This window comes from Globicephala melas, chromosome 1 (assembly GCF_963455315.2).
Source record: "Globicephala melas chromosome 1, mGloMel1.2, whole genome shotgun sequence".
NCBI lineage: Eukaryota > Metazoa > Chordata > Mammalia > Artiodactyla > Delphinidae > Globicephala > Globicephala melas.
This window is the reverse complement of record NC_083314.1, coordinates 114,971,005-114,990,371: the sequence shown is the minus strand read 5'-3', so window position 1 is coordinate 114,990,371 and position 19,367 is coordinate 114,971,005.

Genomic DNA, 19,367 nt, shown 5'->3' with positions numbered 1-19,367 from the left:
ATGTATAAATTCCTAAGAGACTGCCAAACTGTTTTCCAAAGTGATTATGCCTTTTTACATTCCCACCAGGAATATATGAGAGTTTCAGTAGCTCCACATTCTCCATAACACTTGGTATAATCTTTTTTTTTTTTAATTTTTATGTATTTATTTATTTTTGGCTGCATTGGGTCTTTGTTGCTGCACGCAGGCTTTCTTTAGTTGTGGCGAGCAGCAGCTACTCTTCCTTGCAGCGTGCCGGCTTCTCATTGCGGTGGCTTCTCTTGTTGCAGCGCATAGGCTTTAGGTACGTGGGTTTCAGTAGTGTGGCACGCAGGCTTCAGTAGTTGTGGCTCGCGGACTCTAGAGCACAGGCTCAGTAGTTGTGACTCACGGGCTTTGTTGCTCCGCGGCATGTGGGATCTTCCTGGACCAGGGCTCGAACCCGTGTCCCCCGCATTGGCAGGTGGATTCTTAACCACTGTGCCATCAGGGAAGTCCAGTATAATCATTTTTTTTTAAATTTTGGTCATCCTAATGAGTGTGTAGTGGTGTCTCATTGTGGATTTAATTTACATTTCCCTGATGAACAGTAATGTTGAACATCTTTTCATATGCTTATTTGCCATTCATATGTCTTTTGTTAGTGGAGTGTCTATTCAAATATTTTGCCCATTGTTTAATTCAGTTGTTTGATTTTTTTCATTATTGAATTTTGGGATTTCTTTACATATTCTGGATATAAGCCTTTCATCAGATATATGACTTGCAAACATTTTCTTCCAGTATGTGTCTTACCTTTCTATTTTCTTAATAATGTCTTTCAAAGAGCAGAAGTTTTTAGTATTAGTGAAGTCCATTTTATCAATTTGTTCTTTTGTGAATCATGCCTTTGGTGTTTTATCTAGGAACTCTGCCTAATCTAAGGTTGCAGAGATTTTTCTCCTGTTTTACATTTAGGTTTACATGTAGGTTTACATTTAGGTTTTACATTTAGGTCCATGACCCATTACCCATTTTGATTTAATATCTGTATATAGTACAAGGTTTTCAAGATACAGATCAAAGTTTGTTTTTTGTTTTGCTTTTTTTGTGTGGCAGATCTGTGGCAACAGATCCAGTTGTTCCCACAGCATTTGTTGAACAAACTTTTCTCCAAAATTAAATTGAATTAATTTTGTATCTGTGTCAAAAATCAGTTGTACATATATATGCAAGTCTATCTGGACTCTCCAGACTCTCCAGATCTGTTTCTTTATGTGTATGCTAGTACCATACTGTCTTGATTGTTGCAGCTTCATAATAAATTTTGAGATCAGTTAGTGTTAGTCTTCCAACTTTGTTCTTGTTTTGGCTGTTCTAGATCCTTTGTATTTCCATATGAATTTTAAAAATCAGCTTGTTAATTTTTATAAAACAGGCTTACTGAAATTTTTATTTGAATTGCATTTAATTTATAGATCAAATCTTTGACAACTAACATCTGAACAATATTGAGTCTTCCAACATATAGCTCCATTTACTTAGGTCTTTAAAATTCTCTCAGCACTGGTTTACAGTTTTCAGTGTACAGGTTTTGTGTATTTTTGTCTGATTTACCCCTAAAGGTTTCATGTTTTTGATGCTATTATAAATGGTACTTTAAAATTAATTTCTGATTGTTTGTTGCTACTGTATAGAAACAAAATTAATTTTGTATATTGAGCTCATATCATGACACCTTGCTAAATTTGGTTTTCAATTCAAATAAGTTTTTTGTAGATTTCATACAATATTCTACATAGATGATTATGCTGTCTTCTAAGTCAGTTTTCCTTCATCTTTCAATATGGCTGTCTTTTGTTTCTCATCCTTTCTTTAAATCACTGGGTAGAACCTCTGGCACAATATTAAATGGAAGTAGTGATTGCAACCATCCTTGCCTTATTTTTGATTTTAAAGGAAAACGTTCAGTCTTTCACCATTTAGTATGATGTAACCTATAAGTTTTTGGTAAATTCCCCTTAATCCAGTTATGGAATCATTTTCATTCTTAGTTTGTTGAGAGTTTTAACCAGGAATTGATGTTAGATTTTTGTCAAATGCTTTTCAACACCTAGTTATATGATTGTACAACTTTGCTCTTTTAGTTTGTTGATAAAATGAATTGCATTCATCCATTTTCTATTGATTTTCTATTGTTAAATCACTGTTGCATGTCTCAGGTAAATCATACTTAGTCATGATGCCCTTTACATGCTTTTGGACTCAATTTACTAAAATCTTGTTCAGAATTTTAGTATCTGTGTTCATGAGGGATATTGGTCTGTAGTTTTCCTTTTTGTAATGTCTTTGTCTGGTTTAGTATCAGGATAATGCTGGCTTCATAGAATGAATTGAGAAGTAATCTCTTCCATTTTCTGAAAGAGTTTGAGTAGAATTGCTATTATTTCTTCCTTAAAAAATTTGTAAAATTTATTAGAAGCCATATCTCTTTGGACTTTCTTTAAGAAACACCTTTGGTTTCAGTGAATGTTTTTCTGTTTTATATTTCTTTAGTTTCTGCTCTGATAATTTTCTTTCTTCTGCTTAATTTGAGTTTAATTTTTTTTTTTTCTTTTTCTAGTTCTTAAGGTAAGAATTGAGATAATTGATTTGAGATCATTCTTATTTTCCAATGGAGTTATTTAGTGCTATCAGTTTCTCTCGTCAACTAATCTTTTAGTTGCATCCCACAGATTCTGAAATGTTGGATTTTCATTTTTATTTAGTTCAAATATTTTCTAATTTCTCTTTTGATTTCTTCTCTTTTTGACCACGAGGAGTTCTGTTTGTTGGCGTAAAGTTTTAGTTATGCAAGAAGAATAAATTCTAGAGATATGCTATGCAACTTGTGCCTATAGTTAACAATACCATAGTGTACACTTAGCAATTTAATAGGGTAGATCTTGTGCTAGTGTTCTTACCACAATACAATTAATTAATTGAAAAGAAATATGTGTATGAGTTCTAAAAATAAGAAACATTTAAAATTAAACATGGAAATTACAATTACAACACAGAAAATTATGCATAAAAATACTACTGAAAGAAAAAAGGTCAAAATATTCTGATATCACGTATTAACATGTTAGGAATATTTGTATTATATCAGTGATGAAATGATGGGTGACATTCCTTCTGCTTTTTCTCTTTTTTTTAATTTTCTTGAAATTTATGAACTGCTTATAGAATAAAAATCATATGGCATGTTATATGATATACTTGACAAAATTATAATTTAGCTCTTGCTAAATTTACTATAATTAAAATAGTGCTTTTCTTTAGAAAAAATCAATTATCTTTTTTTTTAACATCTTTATTGGAGTATAATTGTTTTTCAATGGTGTGTTAGTTTCTTCTTCATAACAAAGTGAACCAGCTATACACATACATATATCCTCATATCTCCTCCCTCTTGCATCTCCCTCCCACCCTCCTTATCCCACCCCTCTAGGTGGTCACAAAGCACTGAGCTGATCTCCCTGTGCTATGCAGCTGCTTCCCACTACCCATCTATTTTACGTTTGGTAATGTATATATGTCAATGCTACTCTCTCACTTCATCCCAGCTTACCCTTCCCCCTCCCCGTGTCCTCAAGTCCATTCTCTACATCTACATCTTTATTCCTGTCCTACCCTTAGGTTCTTCAGAACCTTTTTTTCTTTTTTTTTTTTTAAGATTCTGTATGTATGTGTTAGCATACAGTATTTGTTTTTCTCTTTCTGATTTACTTCACTCTGTATGACAGTCTCTAGGTCCATCCACCTCACTTCAAATAACTCAATTTCATTTCTTTTTATGGCTGAGTAATATTCCAATGTATATATGTGCCACATCTTCTTTATCCATTCATCTGATGATGGACACTTAGGTTGCTTCCATGTCCTGACTATTGTAAATAGAGCTGCAATGAACATTGTGGTACATGACTCTTTTTGAATTATAGTTATCTCAGGGTATATGCCCAGTAGTGAGATTCCTGGGTCGTATGGTAGTTCTATTTTTAGTTTTTTAAAGAACCTCCATTCTGTTCTCCATAGTGGCTGTATCAATGTACATTCCCACCAACAGTGCAAGAGGGTTTCCTTTTCTCCACACCCTCTCCAGCATTTATTGTTTGTAGATTTTTTGATGTTGGCCATTCTGACTGGTGTGTGGTGACATCTCATTGTAGTTTTGATTTGCATTTCTCTAATGATTAGTGATGTTGAGCGATTTTTCATGTGTTTGTTGGCAGTCTGTATATCTTCTTTGGAGAAATGTCTATTTAGGTCTTCTGCCCATTTTTGGATTGGGTTTTTTGTTTTCTTGATATTGAGCTGCATGAGCTGCTTGTAAATTTTGGAGATTAATCATTTGTCAGTTGCTTCACTTGCAGATAAATCCTCCCATTCTGAGGGCTGTCTTTTCATCTTGTTTATGGTTCCTTTTGCTGTGCAAAAGCTTTTAAGTTTCATTAGGTCCCATTTGTTTATTTTTGGTTTTATTTCCATTTCTTTAGGAGGTGGGTCAGAAAGGATCTTGCTGTGGTTTATGTCATAGTGTGTGCTGCCTATGTTTTCCTCTAAGAGTTTTATAATGTCCAGTCTTACATTTAGGTCTTTAATCCATTTTGAGTTTATTTTTGTGTATGGTGTTAGGGAGTGTTCTAATTTCATTCTTTTACATGTAGCTGTCCAGTTTTCCCAGCACCACTTATTGAAGAGGCTGTCTTTTCTCCATTGTATATTCTTGCCTCCTTTGTCAAAGATAAGGTGACCATATGTATGTGGGTTTATCTCTGGGCTTTCTATCCTGTTCCATTCATCTATATTTCTGTTTTTGTGTCAGTACCATACTGTCTTGATTACTTTGTAGTATAGTCTGAAGTCCAGGAGCCTGATTCCTCCAGCTCCGATTTAGAAAAAATCAATTATCTTTTAAAGAAACTTAGATAATGAAAAAAACATTATATATTTACCCATGTAGTTACCATTTCAGATACACTTTATTTTTTTGTGTCAATCTGTATTTCCAACTAGTGTCATTCTTCCTTCTGCTTGAAGAAGTTCCTTAACATTTCTTTGAGGGCTAATTATTCCCTACGTCTTAGGCAAGACTCTTGGGTTTTACCCAATGCCCCAACAATTATGAAGTTTTCCAGATTGGCTACTCTTAGTCTTTTGTGAATACTGGGTCCTGCTGCCTCTAATCCCTTTGGAAGCTTCTTCTTACAGCCTCAGGTAATTTTTTTCACCTGCATGCTCTGATCGATATTGTCCTGAGTAATCAAAGGGCACCCTCTGCAGTTCTCCAGGGCTCTCTCTCTGTAAAGTTCTCTTCTCTGCATTACTCCCTCCTCAAAGCTCTAGCCACCTTGGTCTCCCCAGAATCTCAGCTCCATCTCAAATGAATAAGTTTTCTGGGATCCTCCTGTGTTCTCCCTCTCTGCCTCACAGCCTGGGAAGTAAGGCATGTGTTCTGCCAATAATGGAGCTCACTTCATTTATTTCATTTCTTTCAGAGATCACTGTCCTTCATTGTCTGATATATCCAGTATCTTAAAAACTATTGTTTCAAATACTTTACATTTTTTCCTTAATTATTTCACGCTGAATGTAAATCTGGTCTGTTATTCTATCTTGTTTGGAAGTGGAAGTTCACAAACCAAAATATTAGCATAATATTTTTCTTTCACTCCTACATCCAATCTATCAGGATTTTCTATAGAGTTTACCATTGAAATGTATCTAGAATATAACCATTGTTCACCATCTCTATGGCTATCAAATCATGACTGATCCAAACCACCATGATCTCTCATAAAGATTATTTCAATAGTCTTGTAACTGACCCTCCTTCCTCCACCTTCGATCTGTTTTTCTGCCATTTTAATATAGCAGGTAGAGTGATCCTGTTAAAATGCAAGCCAGATCATGTCACTACAGTGCTCAAATCCTACAGTGCCTTCCTATTTTTAACAAAGCTAAACTGTTTAAAATAACCTACAAGGTTCTAAGTGATATACCCCAATTAGAATTCTGCTCCTACTATTCTCTCCTTAATTCTCTCCATTCTGTTCACCTTGACTCTGCTACTCCTAGAGTGTGTCAAGTGTATATGTACCACTGGCCTTTACATTTGCTGTTCCCTCTGCCCAGAAGTCTTTCCTGTATAGGCATATAAAGGAATTCAATGTAACAAGCTCTGTACTAAGTACTCAAGATATAATATATTTATTTATCCATCCATTCACTTATTAAACACATATTATTTACTACAGTTGTGAATAAATGCACCTAGTAACTTCCCTCATAAAGTCTACAGACCTGATAGTAAGAGAGACAGTTGACCATTTATTCATCAGTTAATTCAACAAATATTTGTTGAGCATCTAATATATGCCAAGCATTTGTACTGGATTATGGGAGAACAATAATGAAGAAAACCTTTTAAAAATCTGCCCTTATAGAGCTTCCATTCCAGTGGAGGAAGAGAGGGAATAAATAAATAAACAAGTACATATATATCATATGGAGATAAATGCTTTTGGAGGAAAAAATAAAGCATGGTAGGAGAATGGATAGCGCCAGAGGGAGGATCAGGGTAGGTCTGACTCTTTTTCACAGGGTAATTGGGAAACAATTCCCTGGTACAATGGTATTTAGCAGTGATCTGAAGAAAGCACAGGAGGAAGCCCTGTGGCTAAGTAAGCAAAGTGTGTCGGGGCAGAGGGAATAGCAAGTGCTAATGCCTCAAGGCGGAGTTGCTTTGAGTATTTAAAGAAGAGCAAGAAGCCAGTATGACCACTTCCTCCTGTGAAAGGTGGGAAATAATTCACCGGTGAGGTGATTTTCTAGCGGAGTCCATCAGAAGGTTGAGAAATGAGGTATTATGGAGGGAAGGAGCCATCTGTCAAATGCTCAGAACTGTGCCAGAGACTGCAATTCAGTATGAGTGGAGCTTAAATTGTGAGAATTCCAACTAGAGATAAGTTTGGCAAGTTTAACACCATCAAGATCATTATAAAAAGTTTGTATTGTTAGACCTGCGCGGTCTCCTAGGAGTTTCGACTCGCCCAGGAAACAACAAGAGTCGGAAGTCGATGCAAAACGCAAGAGGTTTATTGAAGGCCGGTGCACCGGGGTTCCTTGGTCCTCACGCAGGAGGTCGAAGAAGGAACCCTTTTGGGCGTGAATATGTCAGTTTTATAGGTTCCCACTTCCCCGTATGTAAATTATAGATTTGGTTGTGTTCTCCTGCTGATTGGTCCCGGCTTAGGCTCGGACCAGAGAGAGAACTTGTCCCCAGCTGCCTGATTGGTCTTTGACAGACACCTTTTTTACATTTTGTTATCTCCCTCCTTCTCGGAAGGGGGCCGGACATCCTGGAAATTCACCCATTGTCTAAGAAGCCCCTATTGTCTGGAGAGTTCTTAATCATTAGCTGGAACAATGTCCCTCGAGTCCCACAGTATTATATATTCTGGGATATAGGAAGATAGTAGCAAGTTTTAGTCAGGACACTATGATGCACATATCTGAATGGACAAATATTACAAAACAATGACATGAGATTACAGAATGTGGGCCAGGTGGATGAGATCTAAGTACTACTTGAATCTCTGAATAGTCCTAGGGAGTTACTGGGACCCATAGAAGAGAGACAAAAGAGTATGTGGACAGCCCTACAGGGAATCATGGAAAAAGAATATATTTAAGCAGTATTTTTTAGGAAGTGTTTTGTTTTGTTTTGTTGTAATATAAAATGTAATATTCTTCAGTGTTTCTAACTGATCTTCAGTGAAATAGCCAGATTATTTTTTAATGCATCTGGAGTTGGATTTGTGGTTTGTCCTGTGATGTCAGAATTTGCTGAGATAGGCACTGAGGCAAGAGCAAGAGGCTTAAAAATCCAGTTACATTCAGGAACAAGTAGTCAATAGTAGTGCTAGAACCCCAGGCATTGGTTGATCTCAGTATGTGTTGGGTAGGTGGACACTTGTTATTAGAAAATTGCTCTGTTGTGCTATTATTATATGCCTCATATACTCTGGATTTTTGTGCCCCTTTTTAGACTGGACCATGGGAACTCTTCACAGGGTTCCAAAGAATAAGAATATGGTGTCCTACTCACTCATTCAAAAAGAATTTTTGTTTTTTTTGAATGCCTACTCTGAGCCTCCCAGTGTTTTCCATGATCCTTCCTAGAGCTTATCTTCTCAAGGGGAGAGGCAGACAGTAAACGAAAGAAGTACGTAAACAAAGGATAACTTATTGTCAATCTCACGAAAAACTTCAGTCAGGCAAAGGAGATACAGGCAGTTATGGGAGGAATGCAGTTTTAAATAGAGTAGCAACAAAAGACCTCATTAAGAGAGTGACTTTTGAGTAAAGAGCTGAAAGAGGTGAGAGAGAGAGCCTTACAAAGGAAAAGACTTTTGATGGACAGCAAGGAGACCAAAGTGACTGGGTAGAAACTGGTAGGAGATGGAAGAGAGAACAGGGTAGGTGTAGGAACCGGCTCACGTAAGACCTTTGAAACCTGGTAAGATTTAGCTTTTACTCTGAGTGGTATGGAAAGCTCTTGGATGGTTTTGAGCAAAAGCATAACCTTATGTTTTGATAAAACATATCTGGGTTAGAAAGAGCCTGAGGGGAATCAGAATTAGAATCAGGGAGCCCAGACAGGAAGTGATAGTAAGAGGTTCCAGTGGCTCAGACCAGAAAGATAGCAGAGGGGTGGTGAGAAGTGGTCTAATTCTGGATTTACTCTGCAGGTTGAGCTAACAATATTTGCTGATGAATTTGATGCTGGTGATTTGCATGTTCAATGCAGAGTTTCACCTTGAGAGACATTAAAATCCACCTTGCATATGAACTGCATGGCTGTGCTTAACAGGAAGAGCTATGAGCAAATTCTAACTTAGAAACACACCTTTCTGGGAAAAATGAAAAAGTTAAATCACTCTTTTAAACATGTGATTATATATTCTTTTCTAACAGCTAAAGAGATAGGGAGTCTGAGATTTAACAACAATCCTTACAGGCTTCCTTTAAAAGGATTCAAATTTAATCTCAATAATAAAATATCACTTCACCTAAAGCATAATATGGTCATTGAAATGCTGAAGAAAATGTTTTTAGTTTGGAGGTGGGGATGATTAAGGAAAAAAGATATCAAGATGTGGCTTACCCACTACACACTCCTTCCTTCATTCTTTTTAACGACACCAGGCAAAGCTCCGATTCTAAAGAATCCTTGCTTCTTCTGGAGAAAGTGTCCCTTGGTTCCTCATACCAGCCTTGACGTACAATCAAGTCCATGTGTGGGAGGTCCACATTCCACACAGCAGCCCTGTCTGGGTCCCGGAGATGAAGGAGCAGTGCAGCCCTTTCACTGGTACTTCAGTTCACTCTGAATTTCTTTCAACTGCTCCATTTGTAGGCAGTTTGGAAACCAAATATGCCTCAGCTAGGAGTGGGGAGTGAGATTCCTGCCTTTTTCCTTCCTGAATACTCACCTTATCTTTGTCTCCATTTTGAGAAAATCAAATATCATTTGGTTTCCAAAAATATTTATCTTGGAGCATTGGGAGAATTCCTTGGTGGTGAGAAAGCACTATTTTAAAGAAGGCAGGGAATAAATCTGATGATACTGACGTCCCAGGCAATTGCATGACTCCAGTTGCCAAAGGCACAGACCTTCTGTGGCCTCCTTGTTTAGTTGGGGTCCTTCAGGAAAAGATCTTACTTGGCAGTATTCCAAGAGGAAGCCGATTAAAGTCCAGTGGGAGCTACAATGTTTTAATTTCAATTACCAATGAAATCAACACTCAGTGGCCATGCCAGAAGGGCTGAAGAAGTGGCAAATTAATATTCATTCCCATCAAATATATAAAGATGCCCTCACTCTTGAAAGAACATTTGAAACCTGGTGATCAATAGACAAATGTGAGAGTCCAGACTTTTAGGTTAACTCCCCTACCCCTACCCCTACCTGATGCTTGTGGCTACCCAGAGAACAAGTAATTCTCAGGAAGCTGAGACCAGAAAGATCCAAATTCCAGGCCTCCAGCTCCTCGGCTGAAGATAGCAAATGGGATTTCTCAGACCTGGAAATGCGTTGGCATATATTTTTCTCTTTTCTTCTTCTTTGTCTGTTCATATTGCATTAAGCTTTGCTCCTGAATTTGCTGTTATGAGAAAGTTATTGTTCTTCCCACCTACCACAGATTTTGGAAGCAAAATCTACAGGCCACCTGTAACTCTAACTCTAGTTGCTACAACCTGAACCTGAGCAATGTGAATTGTAAGTACTGGAGCTCCAAGTGTTTAGTTATGGTTCATTTATAACTAAACACACTAGTATTTAGTGGAACAAAAAAGGTCATCAGTGTCTTACTAGGAAGCAATTAAATTAACAGCTCAAAGCCATTAATCAAATCACAAAACAGATGCTAAACTTTTCTGTAGGAAATGAGATTCTGTAATGAAGGAAAACAACTAAATTCAAAACACAGCAAAACACACCCACCTCCCTCAGCTGCTCTCAAAACAAAAAATCCACCTCTTTCATCTGCAGCCAGAGTCCCAGAGCTCTTTACATTTCAGAGAGAGGCCCAGAAAAACACTGAAAATGTCAACCAGAACAACTCCCCAGGCTGACTCTTTCCCCTACCGCCCACCAACAGCATTTCCTCAACTGTGTGCTCTTCTTGGGCAGTCAATGAGGAGTATGATTATTATCCTATAATAAAACAAGATGTTCAAATTGTGTGCTGTGAAATGTGATACTGATTAAGTAGTATATGCTCCCTAAAAATAACCTTTAAGTTTAGATTATCTTTGATAGACATTTAAAACACATATATTGAGTATATGCTGTATATTTGGAATGAAATGGGACTAAATACTAAGATTAATAAACCATGGTCTTGACCTTGAGGAATATGCCCTAAGGAATGCAATAGAAGCACATCAACAGAAAGACCATGGGCTCTAGTGGCAGAAAAACAGAATTCTGGTCCTGTCATTGACTAGTCAATTCACTTCGGGAAATTAGTTTAACTGCCTAAGCTTCAGTAGCATCATATGTTAAATGGAAATAATAGTTCATGGAGTTGTTGTAAAGATCAAATGGGAAAATGATGAATCAGCAAGAATTAGAGGGCACATTCAGATTAGGATAATTTGAGAAGAGATGAACAAAGGTACCCTTTTAAAAAGTGTGAGCTTGATATTAGAAGACCACAAGAGACAATGCAGTACTCCATGGCTGTTTTAGCGGGTGATGGCCAAGGAGGTGAAGGCAGTTGACAGAATGCTGAAGTGTAGAGGGCAGTGTAGAGAGGGCAGCCTGACAGAATTAGGGCTCCTGGTGGCCTTCACAGCGAGCTGACATGGTTCTTTCCTTCCTTTCCCCAGTTCTTTGCCAGGGCTCCCCCACTGGCTTAACTCAAGGTTGTCAAATGAGGTGGCACATACGGCTCATTCTCCAAATATACAGAGCAGGGTGGAGAAAGAATCTTCTAGAAAGGCCAACATATAATACCCAGCCCAAATGATTTGTAAAATCTAGGTTACATAATAGTATGAATGATCCTAATACTATTGAGTTCTTTCTCTATATGGACTGTGCTAAATGCCATGTATGCACTTCATCTTCTAATTCTGTAAGAAAGGTACAATCATTATCTTCAGACTCTATATGAAGAATCTGAGGCAAAGCAATGGTAAATAACTTTAAAAAGCTAAGTGAAGTAGGAATTCACACCCAAATCTGACTCCAGAGTTTACACCTGCTATGATGTACCATCTCCCACACAATGGATAAGTACTGATTAATTGATGCAGTTAAGGTTTTCCACAGCATTTAATCTTTACTCTTAACTTCAAAAAGCCTCTAGTTTCTCTTGCAATACAATCCAAGTTCCTCACCTTCAGGTCTGGGCAGCCCCACATTCTCCTGGATAAGCACTTAAGGAGGCCATTAACTCAAATCACTCACATACTGTGAGTGCTCTTTTGAAAAGCAGTGTGAGAAGATAAGACTGAAGTTATTGTTATAGGCCACATCAAGACTGTTATACTACCACATCAAGACTGTCACATTCCCCACTCTGCTATTAACCCAATATGACTGTGGACAAAGCTGTTCCTTCCCTCAGCTTGTTTCCTCACCAGTAAATTGGTAAAGCCAAGGAAAAAGGGCAAGTTCAGTGAGGTGATCTTAAGGCTCCCCACTCTAAGATTCTGTACGGTTATTACGTTTTACAAGGTATTAAATACTCATGAAGTATCTATATTCTTTTAATGGTTTGTTGTAATGGGCTTCCTCTGTTGATGTGTTCAGAATAGAGTTTAGCATTGATGAGATTATGGCTGATTTTTTTCTGATGCATCCCTTTACCAATATCCATGATACATCATCAGAAATAAAGCAGAAAACTTATATGTAACCCAAAGATGAAAAGAAATATGTGGAATGAGAATAAAGAGTTAATGTCTATTAAGTATTATACTGTGTGCTATACAGGTTTTATGCAATTTCATAAAGCAATGATTATTAAGAGTTAGGACAGGGCTTCCCTGGTGGCGCAGTGGTTGAGAGTCTGCCTGCCGACGCAGGGGACGTGGGTTCGTGCCCTGGTCCAGGAAGATCTCACATGACGTGGAGCGGCTGGGCCCGTGAGCCATGGCCGCTGAGCCTGTGCGTCCGGAGCCTGTGCTCCGCAATGGGAGAGGCCACAACAGTGAGAGGCCCGCGTACCAAAAAACAAACAAAAAAAAAGAGTTAGGACATAGCACCAATTGTTTTTTACTAACTGGCTGATGTTGAGAGACAATTCTCCATAGATCTCCAGCATTTCTCCATGTTTTGTGAGAGTGGTATCTTTCAAGGATGTTGTACAACACAGAATGACAGAGATAGTGACTCTTCTGGATCAGAGGTTAGGTTTGCTTACTGCTTATTATAAAAGATTCAAATCCTTAAGCTTAGGGCTCCTCAGGTGTGACACAGAGCCACAGTGTGAACATAGAGCATCCAGCTGGGCAAGCTCCACATCACTCCAATGAGGCTGGTAAGTAGGGGCAGAGGACAAGGAGAAATGGGGCAAATATGATGTTCATGAAGATTGCTGTGCCATGAGAATACAGTTCTTTGTTTCTGACTCAGGAGTCTTATGTCTCTGCCAGCATCCATGAAACTATGGAAGGATAACTTGCTAGCTTGCCAGTAGGGTAAAACCTCAGACCCACCCCCAAGATTCTTGACAGCCATGTGACCTTGAACTATTCATTTTTTCTCTCTGAGCTTCCTTTTTACCTATAAGATGGCCTCTCATATCCTATGCCCCCTGGTTCTTTGTTTTTAAATATTTAGAAATATTTCAAGCGGACTTTTTTAAAATTTCAAAGTGTCTATGCATAAGCACTAAATTAAAAACAAACAAACAGAGTGTGTTTGTAACTAAAGTGTGACAAGGGGGTTCAATAGGAATAGCGAACATGTACTTGGCATCCACTCTGTACCAGGCACTGCTCTGGCGGTGGGGGAAGGCAACAAACAAGCTAACAATTAACAAATGAACATGAATATAAACTGAGGTAGTGATAAATATCAAAAAGAAAAAATAAACAGAGGCAAGATTAGAGTGGCAGGTGTTGCTACTTTTGATAGGATGGTCACAAAGGACTCTCTGAAGAGAAAGAATTTCAGCAGAGATCTGAATGAAGCAAGGGCAGTCCATGTGGCCATCTGACATAAGCTTATTCCAGGCCTGGGGAGGGGAGTGAGTGCTAACATCTGACATGGGGACAAGCTCAGTGTTGATGTATTATCATCATCTGGAGGGTTCTTAATTCTCCTGAAACTCCCAAATATGACCTTCTACTACACACAAATATCCCGAACCTCCTAATATTTTGGGTTTTTTTTTTTCCTCTGCGCCTGCAATAAAATCCAGAGAAGAGACAGGTATTAAACTCCCTGTAATTCCTTGATTACCACACCATGTTTAATTTTTGACAATTCCATCTGTGGCAGAAATTTAATTATTAGCCTTGATCTTCCTTCTTACTTTTCTTGACAATTAAGCCAAATGATAATTCTCTACAAAGCAATGGAAAGTGAAAAGCTGAAAGAAAAGGTCTTGCTTTGAGCTTATTATTTGTACCTTGGAAACTGATTTTTGTCCCAACTTCCAGAAGCCTAAGTGAGAATGTGATTTTTACTGTTCAGTCATTTTGGCAGACTTCAGGATGTAGGTTTGGAAAGCCTGGAATATACATGAAAGTCATTGATCTAAATTTATTTACTCTTGGAGAGAATAATAACAGCAGTTTTTAATGTAATAGAAAAATCTTTAGCACGCTGAAAGAGCCAACCAAGCCATTTGGAAATAAATTTTTTACCTATATAAAATACTTTTGATTGATTGGGGACAAATGCTTAAAGTTTGTGCCAATTAATGAGCTTCAAAAAAAAACATATGGGCTAAAGAGTGAAGGAAGCAAAATCCTGGTAAAGCATATAAAAAATAGAAAAATCTCTGGAGACATTTGGCGAACGCCATATGTGGCTGGATTCAACCTTCCATGTGCAATGTTAGGGTTCTTGATAATATAATAAATTATATTTTGTCAGTATTTAAATCAAAATAGCAAACATAATGATACATGTAGCTAAGATATACCTTTTAGAGGGTTGGTCAGAAGCCATGCTAAGAAAGCTCAGCCTTTGTCATTAAAAAATGCCTGTGTATTTAAGGAAACACACCAAACTTGAATAGACACTTCTCCAGAGAAGACATTCAAATGGCCAACAGGGGTAGGGAAAGATGCTCAATGTCACTAATCATGCAAAACAAGTCCACGATGAGATACCACCTCACATCTGTTAGGATGGCTACTATCAAAAAACAAAAGATAAAAGATGTTGGCAAGGATGCGGAAAATTAGAATGCTTGCAGAGTGCTGGTAGGAATGAAAAACAGTGCAGCCACTATGAAAAACAGGACAGAGATTCCTCAAAAATTAAAAATAGAACTAGCGTATATTCCAGCAATCCTATTTCTAGGTTGTATCCAAAATAATTGAAATCAGGATAGGAAAAAGAGGTCTGCACTCCCATGTTATTGAAGCATAATTCATAATAGCCCGAATGTAGAAACAACCTAAATTTCCATCAACAGATGGATGGATAAAGAAAATGTGGTATATACATGCAATGGGATATTACTCAGCCTTAAAAAGAAGGAAATCTACCATTTCAACATGGATGGACCTAGAGGGCATTATGCTGAGTGAAATAAGCCAGTCACAGAAAGACAAATACTACATGATTCCACTTACAGGAAGTATCTAAAATAGTCAAGCTCACAGAAGCAGAGAATAGAACGGTAGTTACTTAAGGGGGGACACAGAAAGGGGGATTGCTGTTCAGACTACAAAGTTTCAGTTACGCTAGATGAATAAGCAGATCTGCCGTAGAACGTAATACCTATAGTTAACAACACTGTAATGTGTACATAAAAGTTTACTGAGAGGGTAAATGTCATGTTAAGAATTCTTACCAAAATAAAGAAGAAACAAAGAACATAGCCTTTGTCACCAACCCTGTAACCAAAAATGAACTCAAGCAAACTATATTAAAATACAGTGGAAAGGGCTTCCCTGGTGGCGCAGTGGTTGAGAGTCCGCCTGCCGATGCAGGGGACGCGGGTTCTTGCCCCGGTCCAGGAAGATCCCACATGCCGCGGAGCGGCTGGGCCCGTGAGCCATGGCCGCTGAGTCTGCGCGTCCGGAGCCTGTGCTCCGCAACGGGAGAGGCCACAACAGTGAGAGGCCCGCATACCGCAAAAAAAAAAAAGAAAAAAAGGAAAAAGAAATACAGTGGAAAGAAAAGAAATAATAAAAAAAAAAAGAAACACATCATTCTGTTGAATGGCTGGTTTGAAATGACCTGACCATCAACACTACTCAGATTTTTTTCCTATTAAATTGTAGGTGTTAAAACTCCTTGGCTTCAGCTTTCTGCAGGGAACAGAGCACAGACTCTGTCAAGCACCAGTTACAGCTTCCTAGTAATTCTGAGAAGAAACCTTGCCAGGCACAAATGTTCCAAACTCTGCTGAGAACTTGGCCACTGGAATGTCACCTAGGAACGTGGTCATTGATCCCAGCCCAGCAGCTTTGGAACAATTGCTGACAGCATCCAAGATATTCTTTTTTGCCACTCCCTAAACTTCTCAAGAGCTCAGACCATATTTCTCAGTATAAGAAGCCAATCTGCCTAATCATATTAAAAGCCCAATATTCAAGTCCCAGTGTTAGATGCTGTGGTTTCCATCTATGTTTCTGTTGATTTATAAGCAAAGTAGAGAAGCAGTAGAATGTAGTGATTAAGGAAGACTCTGGAGACAGAGAGCTTAAATCCTGCCTTACTTGGCAAGTTGTTGTTTAGCTTCTGTTCATCTTAATTTCCTCATCTAAAAAGCAGGGTTGATAACTGAAACAACATGAAGGGTTGTTTTGAGAATTAAATGAGTTAATATATGTAAAGGCTTAGTTGAATGTCTTGTAGGTGGAAAGCCTTCTGTGACTGCTATTCCTATTTGTAGTAGGCTGAAAAATGTCCCCCAAAGATATCAGGCTTTAACCCCTGGAACCTTGAATATTACTTTACATGTACGTGATATGATTAAGTTAAGAATCTTGAGATGCAGAGATTCTCTTGGATTATCCAGATGGGCCCTAAATACAATCCCATGTATCCTTAAAGAGAAGGGCAAAGGGAAATTTAAAGTTGACATAAGAGGAGACAGATAGAAGGGGAGAAGGCCATGTGACCATGGAGGCACAGACTGGCATGATGCAGCCGGGACTCAAGGAATGCCGGCAGCCACCGGAAGCGGGGCCGGACATGGAACAGATTCTCCCCCAGAGCCTGCAGAGGTAGCGTGAGCTGCAACATCCTGATATGGGCTCCATGATACTGATTTCAGATTTCTGGCTTCCAGAACTGCGAGAAAATACATTTTTGTTGTTTTAAACCACCAAGTTTGTGGTAATTTGTTAAAGCAGCCATAAAAAAAAAACCTAATACACCATCATAAATGTGATAGATTAAATTATTGGCCCAACTTTTCACCTCTTCCTGTATCCATGATCTTTGCATGTGACTTGGCAGTTTTTCCCACCAGGGGTAGAATATACTTCCCCACACCACTGATGCAATTCTTTTTGCCAATAAAATGTGGGTAGAGAAGATAGTATGCCATCTCCAAGCCTAGGCTTTCAGAGACATCCTGTGTTTCCACTTTCCTCCCTTGCTTGTCTTCTATGAGATGGTCATTTCTCAGAGAGTCAAGTAGCAGAAGTATGTAGAAACACAGAAGAGATACAAAGTAAACTCAAGACCTACAGGCAACTTTAAGCAAGTTTAGACACACATAGTGAAAATAAGTGATTTTGCAATTATTTGATATATAGAAATAACTGACTGCTGCAAGTATTAATGTGATATTGATGTGATATATTAAAGGTACAAATTAAGGGGTTTTTGCTAATATCTGCCATTGCCCTAGACAGCTTAGTGGGTTAGGGTGGGATTATATCACTCAACTAAAAATTTTACCCATAACTAAGCCATCACACAAACAAAATGGGATAAATAAGGGTAAATTCATTGCTACTACTTGGCGAGTGGCACAAATAGTTTAGCAATTACCTACTCCGTTGATTAAAGCCAGTCCTAGACACAACTGTGAAAGAAGCATTGTGTGTTTTCTTGGTATTCCATTCATCTTCATTCCAGGCTCCATTAAAACCAGACTTTCACTGTGTTCCTTCTTAGGTGAAAAGCACAATGAAGTTTCATAAGAAAGAAAAATGACAACTTTAAGTTTTCTGGCCTGAAAGATAATAACATAGTACTTATGTTGGTTAATTTTATGTGTCAACTTAACCAGGCTGTAGTACCCGGTTATTTAATCAAACACTAATTTCAGTGTTTCTGGCAAAGTATTTTGTAAATGTGTTTAACATCTACAATCCCTTGACTTTAAGTTAAGGGGATCACCGTTGATGATATGTGTGGGCCTCACTCCATCAGTTGAAGGCCTTAGGAGCTAAAACTGAGGTTGCCCAGAGGAGAAGAAATTCTGCTTCAAGACTGCAGCATCAGTGCCTGCCAGCTTTCAGACCTACACATTTCAGACTTGCCAACCCCCAGAACCACATGAGCCAAATCCTTAAAAGAAATCTCACAGACACACCCATGTGCCTGTGTGTGGGTATCTTGTGTGTATATATATATATATATATATCTGTGTACAGATATATGTATACAGATATACACAGATGTATATTTCTTGATATCTTGATTTGATATATCACAAATACCTTCTTGATTCTGTTTCTCTGGAGAACCCTAATATAATCTGTGGCAATGGACAGAGAGCTGCTCTGAGGAAGGAAGAAGACAATTTCCAGTTTGGAGCCAATGCAAGAAGATCATACCCCTCCAGGTCTCTACCGCTGGTTCCCACCGCTCAGCACGCCTAAGTCTCACAAGTTCCCTCTGCTCCTTTCCCCACTGTCAGTACTTAACTTCCCTATGTTTTTGTCCTTTAGACCTAATTTTCTGTTAGTCAACAGCCACCTCACCACTGAGGTTTCACTCACTGAAACACCACAACAGGTGAGCATTAATGCTCGAAACCAAGGCCCTCTATTGCTGTTGTCATAAATTATTTGGGACCATAGAACTTTTGGGAATCTGATGAAGGCAGGAGATACTATCCCAGAAAAATGCATATTTTGACACATTTACAACCTTATTTCTTCTAGAGAGGAAGTGGCTCACCCAGGTCTATTGAAACAGTGTCTGGTTCCACATTTTCTACATAATATACCATCTATATTTGTCAGAATATATAATTTTCAGGAATCATGTTAATTGTACATATACTCCCAGAGTCAGAATGGATCTTAAGTTTCCCCTGTCCATCTTCCCATATCACTCTCCCCCCTCTTCCAGAATAGTATTAATCCATGTTTACCCAGCATCTCCTTGAATGACAAGTAACAAGAAACTCATTATCTTAATGCAGGCCCTTCTGAGCCCAGGTCAGTTATGATTTTAAATTCCAAGATGCCATGTTATAATTTTCATCCTTTTTCTAGTTCCATCCAGTGGTATTCAACAGAGCAAGCTAAATCACTCTTTTCACATGGACATCATTGCAATATTTACCTTGCCAAACCCTCCTATTTCCCCATCACTTACGTCTTCCCTTCTCCAGGTTCCAGATCTCCAATTTATTTAAGTTATTATCTATTTACTTCATACACATATTTCTTCTTCTCAATAACATTGTTTT